The sequence below is a fragment of the Salvia miltiorrhiza genome, chromosome 7 (assembly GCF_028751815.1).
Source record: "Salvia miltiorrhiza cultivar Shanhuang (shh) chromosome 7, IMPLAD_Smil_shh, whole genome shotgun sequence".
Taxonomy (NCBI): domain Eukaryota; kingdom Viridiplantae; phylum Streptophyta; class Magnoliopsida; order Lamiales; family Lamiaceae; genus Salvia; species Salvia miltiorrhiza.
In genome coordinates this window covers 47,183,803-47,195,660 of record NC_080393.1, presented here as the reverse complement: position 1 = coordinate 47,195,660, position 11,858 = coordinate 47,183,803, and positions in this window count along the sequence as shown.

The window sequence follows — 11,858 nt, the reverse complement described above, 5'->3', positions numbered from 1 at the left end:
CACACGCACACAATTCTCCCTTTTTTTGTTCATTTCTCCTCTTTCACAGCAAAGTGTCATAACACATATTTTCACCTTTTTTCCCACTAGTTTCACATGTTCAGTAGGGTGGATAATTTTTCTCGACCAAGATTGAAATTGTTTGATATAATTTACTTTTTCCTTCTCTTTCACTCGAATTTGTTTCATATAAGTTACCTTTCATTCTTTTTCACTCCAATTTATGATAAGTATTGATACGATAATATTTGTTTTCCTATTTAGAATTTTTTTCCCACACTAGTTAACAAGGGATTGAAAAAAGGTAGGGATATTAAAATGTGGTAAAATTCTCCCATATTTTTCTTTTCTTCATTTTCTTATGATAAATTTACAAAAAAGAAAAAGAACTTTTAAATGCTTTAAGCACGAGTTGCTAGAAGATATGTGATGAACTAGGGTAGCTTACTGCTAGTTGTGCGCTGAATTATTTCTAGCATTACTCTTTAAGGGCGCGTTCTCTTTGGTTGTAAATTTATCATGAGAAAATGAGGGATAACCAAAATTTCACCCTTTAATCCTTTCTTTTTTCCCCCTCATTTCCTACTTGACCAATACTCATTCCTGATTTATACACTATAAAGGAGGGATAATATTATCCCTCCAAAAATAGTGTGATAATATTATCCCTGCTTTGTAGTGTAAATGAGGAATGAGTAAGGGTCAAGTAGGAAATGTGAGAAAAGAAATGAAGGATTTAAAGGGTGAAATTTTGTTTATCCTTCATTTTCCCATGATAAATTTACAACCAAAGAGAACGCATCCTAAAAGGACATTCAAGCAGTAGATGTAAATAGCTTTGTCTAGGGTTTAAATCTCATTGTTCTTCCTCTCTTCAGTTAAAAAAATAAAAAATTTATGACCTGTTCAGAAACGTTGAGAAGTTTCGTGATATGGCAACAGTAAATCTTCCTCCGATTTCTGGCTTTCTTTCGTCGTATTTGCATAATTAAAATAGGTTAGAGACTTTTGGTTCCTTCCGTGGTGAACTTATGCATGACTCGAGAGATCAGTTGAAATAGTTGGGATCATCGAGAAAAAACAATTTTGGATTTAAAGCTAGTTCTTTTATAATTTTTTTATTTAGATATGGCTAATTATTTAATACGTTGTTACCTTGATTTTCATTTATGTAGCGTTCTATAAAGTCTAATCATACAAGATGGTAATATTTTATTTACTATTCCCTCCGTCCCAATATAAATGTCTCATTGCTTTTGGGCATGAAAATTAAGAAATATGTAAAAATTACATAAAGTGAATTGGTGGAAATTATTTAAATATTAAGAATCGAGAGAGAATATATATTATCAAAAAAAGAATGAGATATTTATATTAGGATGTCCCATTATGAAAAATGGAACAATTATATTGGGGACGGAGGGAGTATTATGCTTGTCCTGACTAAGCTCGGTTTTGTATACCTATCACAATTTACATTCTAAGTTGGAATCCATTATTTCAATGTTTTACTCTTCTTAAAATTTTCTTTATATTAACACATCCACTGTGGGTTCCATTTGAAGTATAAGAGTAAATGATTAAACAAGCTTATTTTCATTGGATCTATCTCTTTAAATAAAGTTAATGGGTGAAGAACTGTCAGTCGGTCCTAATATTAGGGCTCTAAGATATTTTTCAGTGTAACTAATAGTGTGAATATTGATGGATAATGTTATGTAAATACACAATCATAACTTACGTGTTGGTGCAGTGGTGAGAGTCTAATAGTGACTCACTTCTTAAAGGTCTCAGCCTCTCAGGTTCTCGAAGGGTAAGGATCCTCTACTGTGCACAGCATGGTGCTGTGCACAAAAACAGGGGGAATTGGTATTTTTGGATTTTTTATTTTTATTAAAATTTTAATTATTTACTTACAATTTGAATGCACTTGAATGCACATCACCCTGCTGTGCACAGCAGGGGATCTTTTTCCGGTTCTCGAAACCTTTTACCCTCATTTTACGTTTTTTTTTTCCTTTTCCTGTTTTCTTTTCTGCATTTTTTATATATTTTCTTTTTTTTCTTTTAGTATTTTCTTTTAATTTTTTTTTACTGTTTTTCTATTGCATTTTTAATTTTTTTTTACTGTTTTTCCTGTTTTTTAAATTTTAATTTTATATATTTTGGTTTTTTTTCCTTTTGGTATTTTCTTTATTTTTTGTTTGTTTTTTTATTTATTGTTTTTCTTTTACCTTTTTTAAAATATTACATTTCTTCATAACAATAATTACTTTTTATGACGACGATAATTACTTGAGGAAAATAACTAAAAGTATAAGTTCTCGTGAGTAATTTTTTTTTTCCTTTTTTCTTTTTTTTTACACTTTTTGGGTTTTGTTATTCTGATTTTGTTTCTTCTTCTTTTTACGTTTTTTTTTCCTTTTCCTGATTTTTTTTGTATGTTTTTTTTACATATTTTCTTTTTTTTTTCTTTTCAGTATTTTCTTTTTCTTTTTTTTACTGTTTTTCTATTGCATTTTTTTTAATTTTACTGGTTTTCTTTTGCATTATTTTATATATTTTTTTTATATATATTATTGCGAAAAGTATATTTTGTTTTTTTTTTTTAATTATTTGGTTAAGTAATTATTATAGTAAGAAAAAAGTAATTATTGATATGAATAAAAGTAGTGCTTATTTTTACTTATTAGAACTTATATTTTTAGTTATTTAGTCAAGTAAAAATTGTCTTAAGAAAAAGTAACCATTGATATGATGAAAGGTAATATTTTAACAAGATAACATTTCTTCACAATAATGTTTATTTTTATTCATAAGAACTTTTACTTTTAGTTATTTGTTAAAGTAATTATTTTTATAAGCAAAAGTAATTATTGATGTGAAGAAAAGTAATATTATTTTCACTCTTAACTTTTATTCTTAGCTGTTTGGTCAATTAATTATTGTCGTAATAAAAAGTAATTATTGTTGCAATGAAATGTAATGTTTCTAAATTATTACATTTGTTCACGATAATTGTTACTTTTATTACATTTGTTACTTTAGGGTTAAGTTTTCAAGGTTTAGGGTTTAAAAAATATATAATACTTTGTTGGGAACTTAATGGAATATCCTAATCCTTGTTTTGATGATACCAAAATCCATAGGCTTTGTTTGTAATAGACTAGAAACTGTTCGAACTCAAGTGTTAGAGTTCTTTTTCTAGTTTAGTTGCTGTTCTGAAGACTGAAGACTGAAGAACGAAGGACTGAAGACTGAAGACTGAAGTTGCCGACTGAAGTATCAGTCGAATAATTAGTCTTGAACTGATTACTTAATGCGTGCCACGTGGAATCAGCGGACTGATACTAAAGTCAAGTATCAGTTAAACATTCTTCCTCGAACTGAACCTCCAACGTTCAAAGGAAGCCACGTACTCCAAAAGTACAGCCGCATTAAATGCAGAGATCTCAGGATCGTCCTTTCTCTGCAGAGGTCATTCCTATTTGGTGACTACTTTATCAAAGACGTCGCATCTCCTGCTCTTCAACATAGCCGTTCTCACCAAACAAGGAACCTCGAAGATTGAAGCCTCAGCCCAAGTTCAAATTACTCTCTAACGAAAGAAATCTTGAAGACCTTCTCCGCCAACGGATCTATTCAAGACTTCTCCTATAAATAGCGCTCGAGGATCACTTCAATCTTCATCGATTCAACAACATAAGCTGAAACTCTGCCAAAGTTGTTTCTCAGCCGAAAGCTTAAAATCTCCAAAGCTTGAATCGAAGAAGAGAATTCCAAAGTTAAAAATCAGTCACTGCTGATTACATAAATTCTCTTAGACCTTAGGCAAACCTTGTTTATCCAAAGCCTAAGTCAAACTAACTCCAAAGAACTTATTCTTTGAAGTTCAGTTGGCAAGATTTCAAACCTCCCTTCGACCGATAGAATCGAATGTTTGAGTTGCAAATGAGTTCAGGAAGGTACTCTGACTCCGTGAGGTCCTAGTGCCAGTTCGTGCTAGGAGTGAGAAATTCAACAAGGTGTGTTGGTACTGAAGATTGGATCTTCAGTTGTTTCGGTTGTGTGCACCCGCAAGCACACGTTTCGGTTTGCTGTGCACCCGTAAGCACTAGCATCGGTTTGCAGTGCAACCGTAAGCACTTGCAGAGTGAAGTTGTTGGTCTGATCAACCGATCGTAGATGTAGGAAAGTATTTTCCGAACAACGTAAAAATCTCTGTGTTATTTACAGCTTTCAGTATTTAAATTGTTACTTGTGATTTTCCTTGCATAAACTGAAAACTGATTAATTGCAAAGAGATACTTAAGACTAACAACGTGCTCAACCCAAAAGGCTATTGCGAAATAAAAGATTTCCGCTGCATGTGTTATCAGTCTGACTGATCTATCTTCTGATAGTCAGTGAGATTTATAACATCTCTATTTATCAAACTTGACTGAAGCCTTACGTGCATCAGTTAAGTTCTTGTGACTTAATTGATAACTCCTTACTGAAGAGTCTTTCAGTATCAGTCGTCAACCTTGTTTTGGTCAAAACTCTTTTCAATAAACAGGTGTCTGAGTTTGTGTTTAAAGTTTCATTTTTATCTCTATATTGAGATCTTGCTTTCATTAAAACTAGCCTATAGGTGTATCCCCTCCCCCATACACCTATTCGAGACTCTCCGGACCTAACAATTGGTATCAGAGCAGGTTGTTAGCAAGAACAATTCTGTTTCTGATCAGGTTCTAATTGAACTAGATCCTTATTCAAAGGTCTCGAAAAAAAAAAACTTTTCTCTTTAAAAGTGCTTGCTATTTGCCTTATCTGTTGTTACCTGTTCTCTTTTTTTGATGGAGACTAACCACAGCAGAATATCCTCTCTACCTATGTTTAGTATTGAAAAATACGACATATGGAAGTTTCGGCTTGAAAGCTTCCTCACCGCTCAGCATTGCCGAATGTGGGAAGTCATCACCAACGGACCAATCATCATCACCGAAAATGTCAAAATAATTCCTGTTGACCCAGCTCGGGATCCATACAATGAGGTCCAGATCAAGCAGAAGGCAGACTTCACCACAGAAGAAAGGAAGCAAGATGAGCTAGACAACCTCGCCAAAAGCATCATCTCCGGCACAGTTCCAGACAAGCATGTCACCAAGATCATCAAATGCAAAACTGCAAAGGAGATGTGGGACATTCTTGAAAGAATGTGCATCGAATCCGAGGAAATAATGGAGAACAAGCTGCCCATAGCGTGTCAGAAATTCGACTCCTTCCTCATGCTCAAGAATGAATCTGTCGACGAGATGGAACTCAGATTCAACCAGATCCTGAACGAAGTTCAATCCATCTTGAAGGACAAGTACAATCAACGTGAAATCAACTTGAAGATTCTTCGAGCACTTCCACAAGGAGATTGGAAGATCTATTCAGTTGCTCATCAGAACAAGCCTGGATTCAGTCAGCTCCCGACAAACAAGCTCTTCTCTGACCTCTTGGCAAATGAGTTCAACATCCAGAGAAATCTTGGAATCAAGAGGGCTGGAGGATCAAACGAAGATGGTCCATCAACCTCAAAAGGAGCAGCACTGAAAGCTTCAGCAAAAGAAAGCAAGAAGCACACAAAGGAACCAGCGGAACTCAAGCCCGAAGATTTCTTCAGTCAATATGCTTTGTTGACTGAAAGATTCAACAAGATGGAGTCCAAATTCCGCAAGTACAGGAGGTTCCACAAGCAGCACTACAAAGGAAAGGAAAGAGAAAGTAAGTCCAGATATTCCATTGACAGAAGCGAAGAAAGAAAATCAACCGCTTTCGACTTGAAAGATGTGGAATGCTTTGGATGCAAAAAGAAAGGGCACTTTCGAACTGAATGCCCTGAACTGACGCAGTCAGTGCGCAAGGAGCTGAAAGCCAAGAAAGAACGCAAGTATGCGAAGAAGAAAGCGATGGTTGCTGACGATGCAGGATCTTCCAAAGAAGCATCAGAATCATCCGACTTCAACTCTACCAGCTCAGATGATGAGAGCCAAGCCCTAATGGCCAACGAAACTGAAATCGTGGCCGACAACAGCTACGACAACGGAATGAACGGCCCAGAGGTAAACTCTCACTCAAAAACTCCTTATACTGATAACTCCCTGGTGTTTTCAGGAAATCATTCAGAATCTGGAGAAAGCTTGTTAGGTCCCGGGGGGTCTCGAATAGGTGTACGGGGGGGGGGAATACACCTATGCGCTATTTTTCTTTTCCTCAAAGTGAGGGATCTCAAGATAGAGATCTAAACGAAACTTTACACGCAAACAATGACGCCTGTTGACTGAAAACAGTTTTGACCAAACAGGGTTAACGACTGATACTGAAAGCTCTTCAGTAAAGAGTTATCAGTTAAGTTACCGGAACTTAACTGATGCACTTATGGGCTTCAGTCGAGTTTGCTAAAACAGAGATGATAACACTCTTCCTGACTATCAAAAGATAGATCAGTTAGACTGATATCATACGCAACGAAAATTAAACTTAGTTTTGCAATAGCCTTGGTTGAGCACGTTGTTGGTCTTAGGTTTCTCTTTGCCGTTAATCAGTATTCAGTTTATCAATTGAAACAACACAAGTAGGAATGTAAAACTGAAAGCTGTAAACAACACAGAGACTTTTACGTGGTTCGGAAAAACCCTTTCCTACATCCACGGTCGGTTGATCAGACCAACAATCCACTCCGCAAGTGCTTAACAGGTGCACTGCAAACCAAACCGTGTGCTTGCCGGGTGCACACAACCGTACCACTGAAGAAAACCCTTCTTCAGTACCCACACTTCACTCGTGTCGGATTTCTCTTGCTTAGCACAATCCGCGCTAAGACTCTTAGAGTCAGAGAACCTTTCTGAACTCCGAATCACTCAAAACACTCAAATCTTTCTTTTGGAAAGGAGGTTTGAACGAGTGTCAACTATATTGCAAAGAATAAGTTCTTTGTAGCAAGTTTGACCTTGGCTTCTGGTAAACAGAGGTTTGCCTAAGGTCTAAGAGATGTATGTAATCAGCAGTGACTGATTTTGGCTTTGGAATTCTCTTCTTCGATTCAAGCTTTGGGGAGGTTAAGCTTTAGGCTGAGTAGCGATTTTGACAGAGCTTCAGTTTATGTCGTTGAATCGGTGAAGGTTGAAGTGATCCTCGAGCGCTATTTGTAGGAGAACTCTTGAATAGATCCGTTGGCGTAGAACGTCCTCAAGATTTCTTCCGTTGGAGAGCAATTCGAATTTGGGCTGAGGCTTCAATCTTCGAGGTTCCTTATCTGGTGGAAACGGCTCTCTTGAGGGACAGGAGATGTGACGTCTCAGATAAAGTAACCACCAAATAGAAATGACCTCTACAGAGATAAGATCCTGAGATCTCTGCATTTAATGCGGCTGTACTCTTGTGAGTACGTGGCTTCCTTTGAACGTTGGAAGATCAGTCCGAGGAAGAATGTTCAACTGATACTTGACTTTAGTATCAGTCTTCGGCACGCATTAAGTAATCAGTTCCAAACTGATTCTTCAACTGATACTTCAGTTGGTATCTTCAGTCTTTCGTCCTTCAGTCTTCAGTCTTCAGAACCGCATACTAAACTAGAAATGAACTCTAACACTTGAGTTCAAAACTGTTCTAGTCTATTACAATTAAGACCTATGAATTTTGGTATCATCAAAATAAGGATTAGGATATTCCACAAGGTTTCCCAACAAAACTCAGCCGATGAAACTGACGAGTTCGATCAGCTCATGACTGATCACTGTCAGTTGAGGAAAATGTTTGAAGATCTCCTCAAGCAGAATCAGAAAATGGAAAAGGAGATCAATGATGAACGAGCCAAGAATCAGACAATCATCTACTTTTCGGATGAAACTTGTCTTGATCAACTGATCATGGAGAACAGTCGACTGGAAGAGAAACTTAGAGTTTCTAATTCAGAGTGTGACAGAGCATCTCATGAAATCAAGAGGCTCAATCACAAATTGGAAGAAACAGTCAAGGACTGCACGATGAAGTCTCCCATGATAACCAACTTTCCTTCAAAAGGCCTCGTTGAAAGCATCGAAGGAAAGGTTGCTCCAACTGATAAAGGAAAGAATATCATGATCGAATAAGCAGATGTCACTTCAGAAGATTCAAGATATCATGATATGGATGAAATTCGAAAACGCAAGCTGATGGCAAGAATGAATGTTCCTCCTCCACAAAGCTACAGACGAGCCAAGGAGGCCCCCAACCAGTTCATCCTACTGAGAAGACTGGAAAGCAGATTTCAGCAAAGATTGGGCAAGGAACATCAGGACTAAAAAAGAATCTTCCTCACCAGTCCAGGGGGAAGAACAACAACATCAGTCAGAAACTAAAACCAGTTCAGTTCCGAAGAGAACAACATCCATGGAGACAAAACCATGAAAGGTCCAGACGAGTCAGACTCCAATCACAACGACGAGCAACTGGACATCATATGACTCATGTTCCACAACATCAGACAAGTCTTCATCAGTCAAGGGGGAACTCCAGTAGCCAAAGAACAAGTTGAACCTGCTGAAGCAACTCCAGTTCAACACTCCCCAGCTCAAGAAAATGCTCAACAATTCAGAACCATTCTGACTGAAGAACCTCCACATCACCAGAAGAGATCAAGAAGTATCGAAGATGGTTTGAACTCCATTCAAAGGAGAACATCATTGGAGAACCATCAGACGGTGTAAAGACTCGAAGATCAATATGCAATCTCGTCTTTGATATCAACCAGAACTGCATCAACGATGATAAGAATTTCAGTTATTTCTTATCATCTACAGAGCCCAAGGACGTCGAAGAAGCTCTGAAGTCCACTCAATTGGTCATCGCAATGCAAGAAGAACTCAATGAATTCAATCAGAATTCAGTTTGGGAGCTTGTGGATCGACCAGACGATGCAAAGGTGATTGGTTTGAAATGGATTTTCAAAAACAAGAAAGACGAAGAAGGAAATGTTGTGAGAAACAAAGCAAGGCTAGTAGCAAAAGATTACAGTCAAGAAGAAGGAATCGACTACGATGAGACTTTTGCCCCATTTGCCAGATTGGAAGCAGTCAGGCTCTTCTTAGCCTTCGCAGCTCACAAAGGATTCAAGGTACACCAAATGGATGTGAAGTGCGCATTTCTCAATGGAGTGCTCACCGATGAAGTCTACATGGAACAACCTCCAGGGTTTGAGGTTGCAGGACCAGAAAAGGTGTACAAGCTGAAGAAAGCGCTCTATGGCTTGAAACAAGCACCAAGAGCATGGTATGATACTCTCTCTGAGTATCTTGTTGAACAAGGATTCAAGAAATGATCTGTGTACAGAACATTGTTCACTCTCAAAGAAGGAGAAGATCTCCTACTTGTTCAGATTTATGTCGATGACATAATCTTCGGATCCAAATTCGAATGCATGTGCAAAACGTTTGCTGTGATATCATGACTAACAAGTTTTCAGATGTCCATGATGGGATAAATGAACTTCTTTCTTGGATTACAAGTCAAGCAGACCAGCGAAGGAATACTGATCAATCGGTCAAAGTACGCCAAAGAACTGATCTCCAAGTTCGGTATTCAGCACATGAAATCAGTCAAGATCCCAATGAACACAAACTGGAAAGTTGATCCAGGATCAGAAGGAAAATCTGTATCTTCAACCAAATACAGAGAAATCATTAGATCATTGTTGTATTTGACTGCGAGCAGACCAGATATCGCGTATGCAGTCGGGGTTTGTGCAAGATATCAGTCAAATCCAAAGGAAGCTCATATGGATGCTGCAAAACAAATTTTGCGATATCTCAAAGGCACACCCAACTTCGGATTGTGGTACCCAGCTGACGATGACTTCAAGCTCACCGGATATTCAGACTCAGATTTTGCTGGATGCAAAATTGATCGCAAATCGACTTCGGGAACTTGTCAATTCCTAGGCAACAAGCTTATCTCATGGTTTTCAAAGAAGCAGACTTCAGTCGCCACCTCCACAACTGAAGCTGAATATGTTGCTGCGGGAAGCTGCTATTCACAACTCCTATGGTTAGTCCAACAACTGAAGGACTATGGGATCGAAGAGAAGGAAGTCCCAATCTATTGCGACAGCTCCAGTGCTATTGCAATTTCGCAGAATCCAGTTCATCACTCCAGAGTCAAGCATATTGCTATTCGATATCACTTCATTCGTGATCATGTCGAAAAGAAGGATATATCTGTTGAATGGATTCCGACCGTAGTTCAGAGAGCAGACTTGCTGACCAAAGCTCTTCCTGAAGAAAGGTTCAACAATCTGTGTGGAAGGATCAGCCTCATCAACCCAGAAGAGTGATGCTGTGTTTGAAGATCTCCTCAAACAAGCCTTGATGACTGGTGGTCAACCAACTGATGCTCTACACCTGCTGACGTGGAAAGCAATCAAGACAAGTCTTCATCGAAGGAAACTCATCCTGATAAGTCAACCAGGATCAGTGGTATCGACTGACTACAATGATCAGTCGATCAGTAAGTACTCTCAACTTACTGTTTAAAAATCAGTTAGTTCAGTTATGAGTCTTTTGTCTGTTTTCAAAAGTCTTCTCTAACTGATCAGTTTGTTTCAAAATCTTTAACTGATTGTTGGAAAATGGAATATCCGAGAAGGACAAGTACTTTTAAAAGGTAAAATCTGTATTTGATTTAACCTGTCCTGATCTTTTCTTAAAAATCTTTCCAACATTTTGCCTCTGAAATGAAAATCTTGAGAATCTCATTGATTTGACAAAATGCAATGATCGTTCTCACCTTTTGAAGCTTTCGTCCTCTGCAGTGACAGCGGACGTGAAATTTTCCTTCAAAAACATTTTAGGCACAGTTTTCGAAAAACTTTTTCATCTTTCTTCTTGGTAAAATTTATTTATTTATACCTTGATGTCTTCGCTTGTTTTCTGCATCAACTAACAACTCTCCACAACCTTCACTATGAGAAAAATTTTCAATCTTTCAAAAAGTGCAGAGAAAATTTTGTTCCGACAAAAATGAGAAAATCAATGACTACAAAGTCATGGAGTGGGAGAATGACGCTCACATACTTGGTCTTCACCGGACTCTTCCACTGGATCTCAACGTCTCTCCGACGTCAAAGCTTGCTCCATTCTCACTTATATCCAGCGACGCGAAGTGTCTTCCATCCTCATGCCCGGCCCATATGGTTTGAAGTACCTGTCTCACGAAGATAGACTTCACCTGGTTCTCAGGCGAGCATCACACCTTTTTGTGAAGCTTCCATGTGGTGCAACAACAATGAGCAGGAGCTCGTTGTCAGCCGGCGCAATATCGACAGTGTTAGTCCTCACGACTATCACTGATTCGATTTTTCATCCTCACATTCGTTCCCTACATGTATGACGAGTTGCCTTTTGCCCTACTTCTTTCACCAAAGGCTCGCCATGTATTTCTTTCATATCCCTCCTCACTTCTTTCACTCCTCTTCCTCACCACCTCTTGTCTCTCACCCTCTTCCTTTAAGGTTCGTGTGCATAGCTGCATCTCATGAATATCTCCAAAATGCTATGCATACTTTCCTTTCCTTCACTTATCCGTCTCCCTTCTCATCCCTTCTCTTCTACATCTCTGGACTCATCCTCTTCTCAAGTCCTCCCACAAGTGCTTGAGAATCGGAGTTGAGTCCTATCCGATCATAGCTTCCATCATCTGCTCTCTTTTTTATGTTGCCAAAAAGGGAGAAAGTAGGAAATCAGAGAAAAATCTTCTCGAAGATAATTCCCTGCATCTTCTCGAAAGACTGAAGATGGTAAAGCAAAAGGATCACCAGAAGTTGTAAGGATGACGTTTCAGTAAAGACCTCAAGT